This window comes from Sus scrofa, chromosome 3 (genome assembly GCF_054392235.1).
Source record: "Sus scrofa isolate SSC_HxYL_T2T_F1_AM1 chromosome 3, Sscrofa_HxYL_maternal_Yorkshire_Landrace_v2.0, whole genome shotgun sequence".
Lineage (NCBI taxonomy): Eukaryota > Metazoa > Chordata > Mammalia > Artiodactyla > Suidae > Sus > Sus scrofa.
The window spans coordinates 103,409,592-103,428,096 of record NC_139385.1 but is presented as its reverse complement, the minus strand read 5'-3'; the positions used below and the strand labels follow the sequence as shown (position 1 = coordinate 103,428,096).

Genomic DNA, 18,505 nt, shown 5'->3' with positions numbered 1-18,505 from the left:
ATCACCACTCCCTATCTTTATGAAAGCCTCAAGTTTATAGAAATTTTAAAACGTTAAATTTCCTTTGAATAAAAGTAATTTGGAAACTCATATTTGCATTATATATATGCTGTACTTATTTATGTATAATCCCCTGTCACAAATACATACAAACACATTTATACAAACTTGATATTCATTTTAATACTTTTCTAAATAAGGACTCCCAACACTTATTAATCATTTGATACCTTTCAAACACATTCACATATGTGCTATATATGTGTCTCAAGGCAGCCTGTGAATTACTAAGCAGGATATTTTATCATTATCAGACAAGTGACTTGTCAGAGATCATGTACCAGGAACGTGCTAGCACATACAATCCCCTCAGCCTTTGCTTTTTTCACCATAAGCCAGAAATGGTATAAAGATCTATGTTTCTTCTGATTGTTCCATCATTCTGTCTTTTCTATTGAGAGAGAGAAGAGAATAAGCATGGGATGGGCAGTTAGTTGAATTTTGAGCTTTATTTTAGATAAGATTTACAGTGTCCGTAGTGGATCATGTATGCAATTCTTACAGTTCTTATGGATTATAGATTGAACTGAATATGGAAAGCCCAGTTTCTGGAACATATAGGCTCTTAATGTTTGTTGATGAATGAGAGTGTTGGCCATGTTTTTCTAATTTGTTTTTATGTTTTTTTTTTTCTGCTGATGCTGTCTCTCATTTTAATGACTGAGATTTCACCTGTCTTTCCCCACCTTTGATAGACTAAAAATAACCTCATATAAGTTTAAAGAAAAAAAAAAAACCTGCATCCACTGAGTTTTTATGAGGGAGCTCAGAAAATATGCTTTTGATTACTGCCTGACTGCATCATGTCAAACACTGTGGTTACATTCTAGAAATTAGCAATGTCAATATGGAATTATCCATGCACTCCTTGGCAGCAAGATGTAGCTAATGTCAAATTAAAATAGCTAAGCATGATGGATGATAATAAAGGGGAGACTTGGGGAAATCTGGCTATGGGTTGTTTTATGAGCCGCCTAAATAAAAAGAATACTCTCACATCCGTACATTATACATCAAATGCATAGTCACCAATATTTGATAATTACATGAATGTATCAATGCACTTAGAGTTGTAAAATCTTCTCCCATCCTTGGGGATGCTGCACCCTATTAAATTATTTAAGAAGTTTTCCAATGGAACCTTATAATACAGATTACTGGTAAATAAGTTGAGGCCCAAGACAGGTGATTATTAACTTTCCTCATTGTCTAGCATATGTAACTGCATTACTGAAGCCCATCATATATGTTGACATTACATTGGTATTATTTTTTATAGGAGCTGGGAAGTGGACTATGAAGAATCTCTCATCTGCTGCTCGCTCAGCCTGTTTTCAGCAATATTATCAGTCCTACACACCACATCCATTATTTCATGTGGCTTCTACCCTTTTACTCTGCTGCACAAAAATAGGTAATTACTTTTTTACTTTACTTTTTCATATGTCTGCAAATTTTTAAAACAATATTGACTTTCAGGTTAGGCACCACTATGCAGTTAAGTAACCCTTTCAAAAGGTCTGTGGTTGTACTTTGGGGTCTCTGCCAATTTGATAGGTCACTAAATTCCTGAAAATACTATTACCATTGGACATCATGTCCTCTATGGAGAATGTGAGCTATTGGCACATTATCCATCAAATACTTGAGAGTAACTTCTGAGCTTGTATCTTGATCGATAGATTCACATTTGTTATCATGACATTCAGAAATTTTCAAAGTCACTAAAGCTCTCATCTGGGCCCATAATGAAATATGTCTTCATCTATCTATTGATTGATTCATTTGATGTAAAGATCTATCAATATATTTATTGTTTCTATGATTTCTTCTCCAACTGGAACTAAGTAAACTAGACTGCTGTTTGGAGTTAGATGTTTTTAAAGCCCTTGTCTCAGTCTACTCAGGCTACCATAACAAAATACCACAGACTAGTGGCTTAAACAACAGAAATGTATTTTCTCGTAGCTTTGGAGGCTGGAAGTGTGAGATCAGTGTGCCAGCATCATTAAGTTCTGGTGAGAACCCTTCTCCTGGCTTATAAATGTCAGCCTCTCACTGTGACCTCACATGGAAGAGGGAGAGCTCTTTGTTAGCTCTTCTAAGAACAATAATCCTCTTGGACCAGGACCCGAGACTCATTTAACCTTAATGTCCACAAACAGCATTCTGATGAAGTTCAAATCTATTGGTCAGAGGACAGCTCATCATGTTGACAATTATATTTTTGTTTGTTACACTATGTAAGGTACCATTTTTCCACAATCACATAAATGTTATATTGATAGATTTGCTTCAGACTATTACTTATAGCTTGCTTCTATCAAACCCACCATCTATCTGTACATTTTAAATTCAGTAGTGATTTTAGAGCTACTTTGAAAATGCATGTTACATATAAAGTTATATTAAATATACAAGTGAGGAGGAAATAAACATATCAATTGGATGCATAAAACTATCACCCTATCTATATCTAGAATATTGTGTGTACAGAAAATGTTTGTCAAAATGTGCCCTGAAATTCCTAAATTATACCACCCCCATGGTGAAGAATTGGATGTCAAGTATATCAAAGCTTAAGAAAAATGATTTTTATAAATCCCAGGTTTTAAAAAAGTTATGAAATACTTGCGATATGTTAAAAAACATGGTGTAATTTTTCAAACTGTATATTCTACAATGCCTTAAAAATGGCACTTGAATTAGAAAAAATAGAGCTAATCGATTTGCAAGTAACAGTTAAGAGACATTTATAACTGACATCTGAGTGCCTTGCACTCTTCCATGGCATTTATTAGATGTTATCCAGTAAATAGTGACAGTGTCATGGAGACAAAAGATTCAGATAGACCTGGACGTGAATTCTGGGTCTACCAGTTGATTTGCTGTGTGATCCTGGACTCCTCATTTAACTTTTTTAAGTGGCTATATAATAGTTTCCTTTTTTTCCTCTATTACTGTAATTCTTAATATAATATTAAGCTGTAATCTAGAATAAAGCTTTTAGATCATGAGCACTGCACACATATACAAGTTCAGGCTACCTGAACCTAATGGCCATAAAAATCAGTAATGTATCTGATTGTTTTATATATATATATATATATATATATATTTATGATCATAATAGTTATAATCAGTAATCATATCTGAAAAATATAATTCTTAACAATGAAAATTAATTAGTTGACCTAATAAAGACATGGAAAAATTTTTTGAGCCTAATTTGAGGATTATAACCCAGGAAGAGTATCTCAGAAAGCTCCAAAAACTGTTCTACCTGTTAGAAGTCAAGGCAGAGTTAGGTAAGTTTTTCTGAACTAGAGGGCTGTATATTAAATGACATATTGTTGACAGTTTACATAATCCAGATTTAAGTAGTCCCTTGCCAGGTAAAGAAGGAATGTTATCTTTTAAGGAGTTATCTTATTATGCTAGGAGAATGTTGCTTTTTATGATTGAGCAGTATTTCTGCCAATAGGGGAGGTTTGGTTACTTCATAAAGCACATACACAATGCACAGTAGGGGGAATAGAGGGGGCCAACAGAGAAAACTTTTTTATGTTAGAATATTTCTGGTATGTTCATAAAATATGAATTTTATTTCACAATTTCTATTGATCATTAATCTTTCAGTTGAAATCATTAGGTGATTGAATATTTGGGCTCTTGAAGCCAGGGTGGCTGCTTGTATAGAAGTGATCTATAGTTTCACATTGATTAGACATTATTATTGTGTTGGTGTGTACAGGTGACACACACTGTGAAAGGCAAGAAATTATCACCTTATAAGTTCCATCAACTGTAATTTAAATTAGTAGTGGCAACAATGATGTCATTAGCAAAGATGTAAGCCAAAATCCTCCTGAACCAAACCATTTTCCTAGTATTTCTCCTAAACTGGGAAGTGTATTTTTCAGAGCAGAAATTTAACACTTCATGGGTCATAAGATGAGTTACCAAATATTGTGGCCAAATGGTCACACCACTGGAAAACTAATAGAAACCAGTGTGCCCTGTTTCCAAGGCCACCTGTAGGTGACCCTGAGCCCAAGGGAAACCAATCTGTATCTTTCTAACAAACTTGGGGAGAGCGAAAGTCATAAACTTGCTCCACAAATTAACTGGGTCCTGTTAGGAGCTACCCAGTATTCAACATCTAATGACGAGGAGTATTTGTGGCCAGGTTCAGAACAGGCATCACTAATTGGCCAGAGTCTCACTTAGTAATATTGCTGGTAACATTAATTTCTATGGTGGTAGATTTCCTTCTTTTAAAGTAAAATTTCTAAGGACCATTCAGTTAGAGCCTTGGAGAGGAGAAGCCCATCAGGGTAACCTGGGAATACTGGACATAAGTGGTTGGCAGCAAAACTCAGGAATTGGATTGATTTTTGAAGCTTGCATATGACTGAGCCCCAGAAATACATTTCATTCATAAGCAAAAATAAGAACAGTTGTCAAAGTAATCAATACAGATGCCAGATGCTATGGCATCTTGGTTTAGCTGTCTACTTCAGATATTGTTTTCTTCTTATCTTGGTCATAGAGTACTGTTCTTAGTTGAAATAAGATATCAGGAGTTCATTCAGAAGCCTAATGTAGTCCCCTCCAATGCAGCTGTAAAGGGTCCTATATCTGATATCCTTTTCGTGACTGAAATTTACAAGAAGTTGTCTGTGAAGTGAGTCTTAGCCAGTGAATACAAACCTCAATTAGCAAAACTAAAATTTGATATTCACTGAAACAATCATTTTCTCTCTAAAATTACCCTAATTTCTACCAGATATTGCCAAATTAAGACTAATTTGTTTGCCGAATACGTCTGGTGAATTGCCCACAAAAAAACTCTTTTAAATTATATGTGCTGGAACTTTTCATAAAGAATCTCAGATTGAAATTTAAAACCTCAAATCCAGGAAAGACATACCAATGATGTGTGATAGATTCCGCCTATAATATCTATAGATTTGGGTGATGGATTTGAGTGACCTCTTCTCAAGGTCCCCCAAATACCTTGAGATCCCTGCACCTTTTAGGACATGGCTTTACTCATATGCCTGAGAAAGCTGCTGGAAACTTAAGAGTTTCCAAATTCCAGAGGGATCTGGTAGAAAGAAAAGATAAATGTTTCCATTCCACTTACAGAGGTATACTTTAAAGGTTTCTTTGTATATAGAAAACACAGCTTAAAAACCAATAATATTTCAGACAAAATCCCCAAATTGTAACCGTATTCATAATTTTTCTCAATTCTACATGACTAATCCTTAGCCTTAAAATCTTCTATTAACAGTTTTATGAAGTCATCAGGCTTTCTTCTCTAATTTCTTACCTACTGCAGTGGTATAATCTGAAAGTTATCAGAAACCTGTACTTGTCAAAAAGTCCTTGCTACAAATACTCTTGAAGATGAAGCATTTTGCAGAAATCATTAGAGTATGATAATAACTGTATATAAATGACAAAAGATTTAAAAAGAACAGGTTAAGGATCTGATTACAATACAATTGAAAAGAAACTTGGTTACTGCTTTGACATAAAACAATTTAAGGTAATTACTAAAATTATGACTGATATCATTTAGCAGGACATACCAGAATTTTAGGAGTTCCATATAATTTCTGATACATATATATTGGTAACATTTACCCCTATAATACAGTCTTAAGAAGTTTTATCACCACTTATTTGGCAGTGTTTCCCATGTAATACCAAATAAAGCCTAATTAGTTTACTATTTCTTTCTCTGAAATGGAGAGAAAACATATTTTGAAGTATTCTAGGGACCCTTTGGAAAAATCTCCAGGTTAGCTAGAAGGCAAATTTCATTTAGAATTTAGAATTTGGGAAGTTTGTCAAATATATCAAAAAATTTTGAAACACTTGCTCAAATGAAATTACAGGTCACCGTGAAACAATATCCATTCACTTAGCCAGAGTAACAATAAGAGATCTCAGTAGCAAATACAGAGCATTTAAAGGCAAAGAACCTCACACAGTCTCACCCAAAAGAAGTTCAATATTTTAAGAAAAATTTTTCTTTCTAAGAGGACAAAACCATTCAGGTTTTGTACCACTTTACCTTTAACAATCACGTTCTTAATTAAATTCAGTCTTACCTCAGCCAGTCCTGAACATGCACCGTACTCTCTCATTATTCCTCCTCCACAGACCTTTCACAACTTTCTGTATCCTTATTAATCTGTCCCTTGCTTTGTCTTCTACTCAGAAACAGTCAGTTCTAGGATAAAATAATCTTTTTTTTTTAACAAAATGCATTTCCAATTCTCATACCTTCTTTGTTGAAAACACACATCATATTTCCTTGCATATTGAAATGTTTCCTTACAATTCTTAACCTTAGAACCTGAATCTCTAGTGAAAACCAAGAAGCAAGTTATTGTAAACTGTCATGCCAGCATTCCTTGATTGGTTGGCACTTATGAATGTATTTTTGTATTTTATAACTTCTAGAAACATATACCTTCTCATAGAATTTCTTTCCTCAATGTGGGGTAAGCATATATTTAATAAACCCAAAGATCTTCAGGTTTGCAAAAGAAGACAAAAGTAGGAAAACCTAGAGTATGCAGTAATTAATGTTCCACTATTTTATGTTAGTTGAAATGACCCAAATAATGAATGAATTATTGTCATTTAACTTAGTTTCAATTTACCAAAATCTGGAGATACTATCCTTAAAGCAGACATTCTCAAAACACAATTATTCCTAAAGAGTTTACCTCTATTTTATTGACTTCAAAGTCTTGTCATATCATTATTTTTCTTGCCGACAAACTTTGTAACAGGAATAACAAGGTCTCATATGATTTCTAGTAAACCTAGGTACAATAAAAGTATTATACTTAATACTTGAAGGTGTTAAAGATATGTCTGTATTAAACCGACAAGCTAAGCTAACATTAAAAAAGCAAGTATTTATTTAGTACTGAATATTTCCCAGATCTTGTGAACTCAGAGTTCCTTCTGGTTAGTTTCTTCTATTTCTGACTATTTGGGTAAGTATTTAATTTCCTTTAAGTGAATTAAATAGAGTTCCTTTACAAATTAATTTGGATAATACTACATATCTACAGTACATATATAGATATGTACAAACACAGAGACGTCATAGTTCCCATTTCAAAATTTCAGCCATCAATCAGATACAACAATATAAAACCCCTCAATTACAAAAGAGATTGAATTCAAATTGGATTTCTGGCATATGGAACAAAAAAGTCACCCGTTAAGATGGTCAAACACATTTTTACTAATATTTATCAAAAGACACTTAAGATTTCTATTTGTTTGGACAAGTCAGGTTCCAAATTGCCTAACTCCCTTCCTCAAATTTGCATTTTGAAAAGATGGGAGAGGTCAATGATAATCACAAATAAATGTAATAAATTCATTGAGTAATTAAAAAAAAAAGATGGCAGAGGTAAGGTTTCTTTGAGAAAGCTGGATAGAAATATTTTCATCTCAAAGGCATAGGAGGAGAAATTCCTCCTAGGATGAGTTTGCTCCCTTCAGGCCAGAAAACAATTTTTTTCCTCAATACTTACAAACTTCTCACGATAAACTGGGGAAGTTTTTGGAGTGGTAAAAGTATTTCTGAGCTTTGGACTGTTTCTGGAGCTATACCTCTGGTCCTGTAAATTCTAGATTTGGAAAACAAGGGGAGTTGTTATTTTCCTTCAAGAATTGGGTGGCCACCTCAGTGATATCAAAGAACTGACACAACCACTCTCCTATAATTGAAATGTTTAACTTTCCTTTACTTAGTTTAGAGGAGAAAGCCCTAACCAAAAAAACAAACAAACAAACAAACAAACAAAAACAAAAACAAAAAAGAAAAAAAAAATTCTACTAGCTCAGTTTAGTCAGCCCATGGCCTTCTTTTTTGGTAACCCCATTTACAAACACTTGAAGATCCTCCCTGGGTTGAAGAAATTCTTTTAACTGTGGTCCTCAGTTTGGCCTTTGATATGAAGAAGGCTGCCTACAGCCTCACTTGGTCCCATTTCTAAAGGTAACCATTTAATTTCTTCAGCGTGGAAAGGCAGTACAGCAGATTACTAGAAGGACTACTCAAGGATAGAGGTGAATAGTAGTTAAAAGTTTTAGGTACCTGTTATATCATTAATCTTTCATGAGCTTTCTACAACAAATCTTTCAATTAGGCTATTTTGGAATTTTTGAAGTCTTCAAGGACTTTCACTTGCCAATTAAAAGAGGTACCATAGTTTAAGAAGAGAGCTCTCTAAAATTTCAGCAAGTTAGATGGTTCTCCAATTCAAAGGATCCACAGAGTAAACCCTGCAACTTTTATCCTGCTAATCTAATTTTAGAAAAGAGAAAAACATCACAGTTGTTCCCAATAGACCCTGGGGGCACAGATCCAGAAGACTGTCAGTTTTCACTGCACACTCAGAATTGTTTTGGAATGTCAAAAGAATATCAGCTTGGCCATTTTGGGGCCCAGTTTCCTTTGATTCTCAATTAACTACTTTCAAGCATACAGAAACCCGGCTGGTGTTCCCATAGGTGACTATTTGCATGGGAGCTGTTTGGCCTTTGAGGCACAATTTCCCAGTATTAATTTCATAGCCTAAATCTGATATGATATGATTCACTTTCTGAGGACAGTGTAATGGATCATATGTGTGCTGCTTCTGAGTCTAACCCCCAAGGAGTTACCCTGGGGTTAGTTCTGCTTCTTATACTAGGCTCAGTTTTGAAACCAAGCAGAGCCCTGTGGGGCTCCTGAGCACAAAAGCATTTCTGTGTCTCCCATTTCTTGTTCTTAGGAAATGGCCTCATTCAGCCACCATGACCTTCCCTAAGTTCCTAAGGCAGGTTCAGACAGTTGCTGATCAGGGAAGGAAGGGGATGCCAAGACAAAGAAGGAAGAGTCGAGGAACAATAGTACAGCCTTGGGGCAGGATCCTGGTTCCCTATCAAGGGATACACATGGTAATATAGGCATCTTATGCACCTAAGAGAAAAGTTATATTCCTTATGCTTCTTCTAGAAATGAATACTTTAAAATTGAACAGCTTAGAGTCCTTCCTTGTCCTGCTCCCTGGCTTAATTATACCCTAAACACAATCACCCATAAACTAAAGATTAGGCACCCTGAGCATAATTGCCTGTGGGTTAAAGATTATTAGCACATGTTTTTCAGGAACTTTGCTAGTTTGTTTTAATCTCTGATCAATATGCCCTTTTTGAAAGTACTGTTCTTCTAGGCAGAATACCATCATCATGTTCATACCAAGAACTCTAACTCCAGTTTTGCTAAGATTCCTCCAAAGAAAGAAGAATGCTTTTTTATCCCAAACCTGATTCCTATACAAAAACCTGTTTTTCTCCTTTCTGCTATAAAACTCCTTGCAGTTCTTTCCAAAGCGGGGGGCATAGTCTTTAGGGCATTAGCCTCCCGTGACCCTCCTTTGCCTGGCAAATCAATAAAGCTATTTTTTCCTCCTTTACCCAAAACTCTGTTTCTGTGTTTCAAATTCGGTACCAGCAGACAGAGGCCAAATTTTAGCAATCCTTTCTCTCTATGATAACCTAAAACTGTCACGTGCTCAGAGCACTAGATGATCAGTCTCTGTTGCCAGATGAGCAGAACTTACTGACTAATTGTGGTGTGGTTCCCCTGTGGGCTGCTGCAAGTCTCAAGGATTGATGCTCAGACCCTCCCACAAGGCCTTCAGTTGTTTGAGGATGCCATGTGGCCGGAAGGAACAAAATGTCCCTTTATTCTTTGGAGCTAAGCTGGGTCTTTAATTTCACTAGCAAATTTTTGTTCAGACCATATATCAACTCCCTTTTATTTTTCAGTTTAAGGCAAATTTAATAGAAACACAGCCCCCTATGCTTCCCTAGGCCTCTTGCCCTGACCTTCTTCTAGGTCCTGCCTATGAAATGCATGGGTGTCTGGTAAGACTACAAGTCTTAAGTGAAAACTAGCTGGAATAAAATTTTTAGGATCAGCACCCAAACAATGAAGTCTCTGTCAAGAGAACTCAACACAACACTGAGGAGCAGTGAGAAACCAGTGGGGCTCGATGAGCCCATGCTGGTACTGAGTGCTGGTTCTGGGTAGACACCAGGTGTCCGCTGGTAGGTGTCTCTGATATGCCGGCTGTGCCAAGCATATGTGGATGAAAAATTAATCAGATGATCTAAGAAAGAAAGGGAAAATTTTATTTGAGCCAAATTTGAGGATTATTACCCAGTAAGAGCATCTCAGAAAGCTCTGAGAACTATTCCACTTGTTAGAAGTCATGGCACAATTACATAAGTTTTTCGAGACAGAGGGCCATACATTAAATGAAGTGTTTTCAACAGTTTACAAAATCCAGAACTGAGTAGCCCCTTACAAAGTCAAGAAGGTCAGGAAGAAATGTCATCTTTTAAGGAGTTGTCTTTTGGAGTTCCCGTTGTGGCCCAGTGGAAATGAAACTGACTAGCATCCATAAAGACGCAGGTTTGATCCCTGGCCTTGCTCAGTGGGTTACAGATCTGGTGTTGCCGTGAGCTGTGGTATAGGTCATAGACACAGCTTGGATCCAGGTTGCTGTGGCTCTGGTGCCTTCAGGTCTGATTCAACCCCTAGCCTTGGAATCTCCATATGCCATGGCTGCAGGCCTAAACAGACCAAAAAGAAAAAAAAACAAAAACAGAGTTGTCTTGATGCTGGGTGAATGTTGTTCTTTATGGTTGACCAAGTATTTTTGTTTATGGGGAAGGTTTGCAGATACACAAGGCACAGTAGCAGGGAAAGAGGAGGAACAAGAGCAGAGAAAACTTTTGTTTCCATTTTTCTTGTCTTGCCATAAAATGTGAATTTTATTTCACAGTCCCTTTTGTAATTTGCCAATGACAGCTATTCTGGCCCAGGTAGGAACAGCTAACTATCAGCCTCAGCCCTTTCCTCCAATAGTCGCCGTGTCTAAACGTGAGCTTCTGTTGCTCTAGGTAACTGGCCTTTGAGAAGTAAAAGAAGTGAAATCAAAAGAATAAGGAAAAGTCAAGATTCTCAAAGCTTAAGTGTTCTCTTCCTGGTCTAGAGCGTGCTGGTCAAGTATCTAAATAAAGCTACATCCTTGGTAGTATATGTGAACAGGTCAGTTTCTGAGGTCAGTTTCTGAAGTCATTACAAAGGCATTAGCCATGACATTATTTAGTCCGGGAGAGGAAAAGATGTAGTATTTGTTTCAGGGCAAATGAAACTTTCCTCAAAATCACACCTTGTCTAATCTGTCAAGATTCGGGGAAATAAGGAAAATTCAGGAAGCTGAATTTTGCATTGTGGGAGGGGAGGATGAAGTTTAGCCATTTGAAAATACACATTTTATATGTTTATGGAGCTTTTGTTATATAATAAACACTGTGTTAGGCACTGGAAAGAAAATGCTGAGTAAAATGGCCACAGCCTTCAGCCCCAGTGCACCTCCATAATCAAGAGGGATGACATACTTTTAAGTATTTGCTGATGCCAACCCAAAGCCCATTTGAATATTAAAAGTATTTCCTGCTGTTTCCCCAAATGTCAGACTCATGTCTTCTCATACCCTTCCATATGGCACCAGCCTAGCTCACCTCAAATCCATTTTCCCCTTCGCACACGTGTGGCTTTTTGTTTGTGTGTGGAGAGGGATGGAGAAGTATTTCAGAATCCTTATTATCTGAGCTCAGACCAAGATGAATCATCACATTCTCTGAAAGTGAAGTTTCTGAAAGTCTTGCCTCCATAAACTATCCATTGGCCAATTTGGAACCTTCTTTTGAGAAAAAGGACTGGTCAGCAGGTATTTGGGGAAAGTTTCCATTTTAATCTTATTAAGATAAAAGTTAAAGCACCCTAAGAATACACTCTTTTTCAACTCTGAATAACACGCTATCATTTCAGAGATCCTTAAGTCAGACTAAATTTAGTGTCAGGATCCAGCTGTGGGAGCAAATTGATGAATTTAAATAAACTGCCTTGATGGAAGGCACACTATAAATATGTGCTATCCTTCCTTCTCTGTGCCCAGATGCCCTTATCTTGATCAGCAGCTTATCTTGGCACTATCTGACGACCAGAGAGTTTCACCTAATTCATATGGTTTCTTTGAAAGTCAAACCTCAAGAACATAATTTGCTTCTTCTAACATACCTGTGGCCTTTGAAATGCATTCCTCCAAGGGTAAGACATCAGCCTGAGAAGGTGGCCGAGCTAATGAGGACTTAGAACAGATAGGATCTAGGTAGAAGTGGGCAAATAATAATAATGAGTTCGTGAAACAACAGTGACTGGGTATTGAGCATTCATTCTCTGCATGCTTTATGTGCATAAATACATTTAACCCCTATGACAACACCATGTGGCAGCTGCTAATATTATCACATTTTACAAAATGGCCATAGATAAGTTTAAGGATCATATATATGATCACACAGCTAGAATATAGCTGAGTGATTTTCAGTTCAGAGTAACTCCAGAAACTGTCCATAATCACTACACTACAGAAAAGTGTGTTACTCTAAGACTCAGAAATAAGACTAGCTCACCATAGTTTTCAAAGGACTAATAGGTTTAAAATCCTTTTCATCTTTGGTTACTTGCAAAAGAGAGGTCAGCTTGAATAAAAATTTTCAGCTATTTAATTTGTATTGGGGATCTTAACCAACCATGTTTCCTACACACAGATTTAATAACATTTGAAAAATGTAACTGATAAAGGCCTTGAACGCAGAACATTAAAAAAAAAACTCAAAACCAATAATAATAATTTTAAAAACCCAATTTAAAAATGGGCAAACTATTTGAACAAATTGTTCACCAAAGAAGATGCACAGATGGCCAATAAGCACAAAAAAAGTTTCTCAATGTCATAAGTCATTAGGGAAATGCAAATGAAAACAATTATTTTCCCACTACATGCTTGCCGCCTGGTTAAAATTAAATAGTCTGTTTATACCAAGTGTTGGTGAGGATATGGAGGAACTAAAACCTTCAAAAACTGATGTTTATGTAAAATGGTAGAAATGTTTTGGAAAATAACTTGGCAATTTCTTACATACTTAAGAAATAGGCTTTCTATTTGGGATTTACTCAAAAGAAAATAAAACATATGTCTACATAAGGATCAGAACTCAAAGGTTTGAATCTGACTTATTCGTAATAGCCAAAACCTGGAAACAAAATGTCCAACAATATTTGTATGGCTAAAAAATTGTGGTGTAACTATATAATGAAATACTGTTAATCATAAAATGGAATGAAATGTTGAGATATTCAACAACATGGACAAATCTCTCAAAATAATTACATTGAGCAAAAGAAGCCAGACATGAAAGATACATAAATTATGATTCTAAATATATAAAATTCTAGACAATGCAAACTAAATCTATAGTAACAGAAAACAGAGCACTGGTTTACCTGGGAGACAGGGAGGGACTAAGACCCAGGGGCAACAGAGGTATGAGAAACTTTAGGGAACAACGTACCTGTTCACTGTCTTGATTGTAGTTATTTATGGTTTTTCAAAGCTTATCAAATTTCACAGTTTAATAAGCGAAGATTATTGTATGTCAGATGTATTGTATGTCACAATAATAAAGCTGTCAAAAAAAAAAAAAAGAAAGAAAGAAAGAAAAAAATGGCAATAGCACTCCTGTTGAGAAACACGAAGATTTCTCTAAAATTTTTTTAGTGGTTTGTGGCTTTAACATTCCTGGGAATATTTTATGTATATTTTGTGGGACTTTGTAGTACTCAAAATATTCTAATCCTAGTGTATAATTATAAAAAGTTTGATGGATGTGGATAAATTTTTTTTTGCCTGCAGGGAAATCTCCTTTTTGTCCTTCAAACCTACCACATGGTTTGGCTGCTTTTACCTGGTATACATTTGAATCAGGCCCAACTACAATTGTGGGAGGTGATATCTGTTGATCATCCTGAGAAGTAATCTCATGATGGAACCATTTGATCATTCTGTTCCCCAGGAGATGTACATCTGGACCATTTCGAGGTACTATTTAAAACTGTCAATCATTTCAGAATGCCAGAGAAATCTGTTTTTCTAGGAGATAGAAAAAGACTCCTGTTTATATCTGTGAGCTCTCTTGCTTGGTTCACCTTGAATCTGAACCTCTGATTACAGATGCATATTTCAGTTTTCCTTAGTGCCAGTGATTAACCTTTAGGAGTCATTTGGTTTTGTCATTGACAACAAAAACAAAGTTACATATATTGCAGGCTTGATGAGTGTCCAGTTAACAACTTCTTTCTAACAGGAGATATTCAAAACTCAGTAAATAACATTCATTATTTAAGAATGTCACCACTTTTGAATTTTCAAGTATAGCATTTCAGTATTACTCTGGGAGATTTATATACACCAAAAGTGAACCTAAGCCGTCACAACCATTTTTTTCTCCACATTATAGTACTATAAAGTGAAGGACTCTATGATATATTTCACACACTTTTGAATGTGCGTCAGAGCTTTGTAATATTCTATGGGACAAAAAGGGCTCTGCCAAGTGAAATCAAGCAAATTATGAACATGTATTACAGATACGCTGGTATCAAAGTGTATCTTCTCAGTTCTACCCTTGGAAAGTACTTGAATCCCTCAAAAATGGAGATAATTTTTCAGGTAATTTTATTATATGTTTCTTATGATAGAATACATTTACTTTGATATGCTATTATAAATAAACACATTTATATGCATATTTATTCATACATACATCCACACACTGTACACAATGATTATTAAATATGGTCTGTTTATATTTTTCACCAAGCCCCAAACTTATAAAAATAGGAATCCTGAATTATACGTATATTAGTAATCAAGTGGATTTAATTTTTATATTTCATAGATGTGATTCAATTTTACATTGTATTAAATTTCACATCATATTTCATCCCTAGGCAGCATTTAATTGAAACCTGTAATAAACTCAGTTTTTTACAAGTTAACAAATCCTAATCCTTCAAGGCAGAAGTGTAAACAGCACCAGCATTCATAAGTCATGCATTTTCTTTGCTGAAAATAATCTTTATTTGATCTACTGCCATATGTATATCTATATTTATTTACACACACTCAGATATGCTCACTCAGTCGTATACATATACCCAAATGAAGAAAGTCCATTCATTGAGGTATTCATTTGTAAACAGAGAATGTTTCAAATAGGGTGCAGTATTCAGGCAAGAAAATACATTTTTAAAAATTGTTGCTTTTTTTTCAGGCAAAGATACAATAATTACTTTTCTCTATTTTATGGGTTTTGATGCCACAGAAATTTTTTCAATATAATGATTTTTATTTTTTCCATTATAGCAGGTTTATAGTGTTCTGTCAATTTTCTACCGTACAGCATGGTGACCCAGTTACACATATATGTATACATTCTTTTTTCTATTATCATGCTCCATCATAAGTGACCAGACATAGTTCCCAGTGCTACACAGCAGGATCTCATTGCTAATCCATTCCAAAGGCAATAATCTGCATCTGTTAACCCCAAGCACCCCATCCATCCATCCCACTCCCTTCCCCTCCACCTTGGCAACCACAAGTCTATTCTCCAAGTCCATGATTTCTTTTCTGTGGAGGTGTTCATTTGTGCCATGTATTAGATTCCAGATATAAGAGATATTATATGGTATTTGACTTTCACTTTCTGACTTAACTTCACTCAGTATGAGAGTCTCTAGTTCCATCTATGTTGCTGCAAATGGCATTATTTTGTTCTTTTTTATGGCTGAGGAGTATTCCATTGTGTATATATACCACATCTTCTTAATCCAGTCATCTGCTGGGAAGCATTTGTCTTGGCTATTGTGAATAGTGCTGAAATGAACATGCAGGTGCATGTGTCTTTTTCAAGGAAAGTTTTGTCTGGATATATGCCCAAGAATGGGATTCCTGGGTCATATGGTAGTTCTATGTATAGATTTCTAAGGTACCTCCATACTGTTCTCCATTCCCACCATACTGTTTACATTCCCACCAACAGTGCAGGAGACTTCCCTTTTCTCCACACCCCTTCCAGCATTTGTTATTTGTGGACTTATTAATGATCCCATTATGACTGATGAGAGGTGGTATCTCATGGTAGTTTTGATTTGCATTTCTCTAATAATCAGTGATGTTGAGCATTGTTTCATGTGCTTGTTGGCCATCTGTATATCTTCCTTGGAGAAATGTCTATTCAGGTCTTTTGCCCATTTTTCAACTGGGATGTTGGCTTTTTTGCTGTTGAGTTGTAAAGTTGTTTGTCTATTTTAGAGATTAAGCCCTTGTCAGTTGCATCATTTGAAACTATTTTCTCCCATTCTGTAAGTTGTCTTTTTGGTTTCCTTTTGGTGCAAAAGCTTGTCAGTTTGATTAGGTCCCATTGGTTTATTTTTGCTCTTATTTCTGTTGCTTTGGGAGACTGACCTGAGAAAACATTTGTAAGGCTGATGTTTTATGTTCTCTTCCAAGAGTTTGATGGTGTCTTGTCTTACATTTAAGTCTTTCAGCCATTTTGAGTTTATTTTTGTGCATGGTATGAGGGTGTGTTCTAGTTTCATTGATTTGCATGCAGCTGTCCAGGTTTCCCAGCATACCTGTTGAAAAGACTATCTTTTCCCTATTTTATGTTCTTGCCTCCTTTGTCAAAGATTAATTGACCATAGGTGTCTTAGTTTATTTCTGGGTTCTCTATTCTATTCCATTGGTCTATATGTCTGTTTTGGTACCAGTATCACACTGTCTCGATGACTGTGGCTTTGTAATAGTGCTTGAAGTCTGGGAGAGTTATGCCTCCTGCTTGTGTTTTTTTTTTTTTTTTTTTTTTTTTCCCTCAGGATTGCTTTGGCAATTATGGGTCTTTTGTGGTTCCATATAAATTTTTGGATTGTTTGTTCTTGTTCTGTGAAAAATGTCATGGGTAATTTGATAGGGATTGCATTGGGTCTGTTGATTGCTTTGGGTAGTATGGCCATTTTTACAATATTAATTTTTCCAACTCTGGAGTATGGAATATCTTTCCATTTGTATGCATCCTCTTTAATTTTCTTGATTAATGTTTTAGAGTACTCAGCATAAAAGTCTTTCACCTCCTTGGTCAGGTGTATTCCCAGGTATTTGAATTTTGGGGGTTCAACTTTAAAAGTTCCTCTTTGATCTTTATGCTGCTGACTTTAGGTTTTGCTTGTTCTTCTTTTTCTGATTAATTTAGGTGGTGGGCTAATTTGTTGACTTGAGATTTTTCTTGTTTTTCGAGGAAGACCTGTATTGCTCTGAATTTCCGTCTGAGCACTGCTTTTGAGGCATCCCATAAATTTTGAGTGATTGTGTCTTCGTTACACTTTGTCTCAAGGTATTTTTTAATTTCCTTCTTGATTCCCTCATTGACCCATTGGTTTTTTAGTAGCATGCTGTTTAGTCTCCATGTGGTCAGTTTTTTCTCATTTCTTTTCCTGTGGTTGATTTCTAGTTTCAGGCCATTGTCGGAAATAATTTCTATACTCTTAAGTTTGTTAAGATTACCTTTGTGCCCCAGTATGTGATCAATTCTTGAGAATGCTCCATGTCCACTTGAGAAGAATATATATTCCAATTTTTTTGGATGTAATGTCTTGAAAATGTCAATTAAGTCTAACTTTTCTATTGTTTCCTTTAGGATCTCTGTTGCCTTATTGATTTTCTGTGTAGAGGATCTGTCCATTGATGTGAGTGGGGTGTTAAAGTCTCCTACTATGATTGAATTCCCATCAATTTCTCATTTCATGTCTGTTGGTATTTGTTGTATGTGTCTGGGTGCGCCTATATTAGGTGATGCCACAGAAATTTTTAATATGCATTGCACTTAGGACAATATTTTATAATATTTAAAATACTGGTTTGTTGAACCTTTGTTTTGTGTAATTTATGTGACATTAGAGATTTAGAGATTTCATGTGTATAAGAGCCACTGCCCTCATACTGCTTTTTATGGACTACAAGTCATCAAATAATACTGTGATTTTACTCCTGTGCTTTATCTTTTGGAAAATGATAATCAGTCCCTATAGCCTGGCATTCAGTTTCCAAAACAATATAAAGGGAATCAAATGTAAATAAGGGTATTTTATGAAACCATATTTTATGCAGAAAAAATAACAGATTAGTGAATATTTAGAAGCAGGTTGCTTGCAAGACAATATCAAATTTCTAGAAATAGATTTATTTAAAAGATGTATGGGTGATTTTATTTTGTTGGAAATAGAGTAGATGGATTAACCCATCATGGAGATGGGAGCAAATGCTCTCAAAAGGCACTGTGAACACCTTCTTAGAAAGGAATCTCAAGCAGTCCCTTGGTGAGGAAGCTGCTCTGACAGTTACTGAAATGAATTATGCCCTTTGATGAATCATGCCAGCTC

At 35.6% G+C, this 18,505-nt stretch overlaps 1 long non-coding RNA gene across 9 annotated transcripts in view; it reads left to right on the top strand.

Moving 5' to 3' along the window:
- LOC146404815 (uncharacterized) overlaps positions 1-18,505 on the top strand; it is a 779,473-nt gene that overhangs the window by 724,288 nt on the left and 36,680 nt on the right. For 5 of the 9 annotated variants that reach the window (XR_014841991.1, XR_014841985.1, XR_014841990.1 and 2 more), the window contains one exon: positions 1,340-1,474. This is a non-coding gene — a long non-coding RNA (uncharacterized LOC146404815). Of the gene's footprint in view, positions 1-1,339; positions 1,475-13,919; positions 14,106-14,653; positions 14,736-18,505 lie in introns of all 9 variants that reach the window. The other 4 variants (XR_014841986.1, XR_014841988.1, XR_014841984.1 and 1 more) reach the window with 2 other exon arrangements.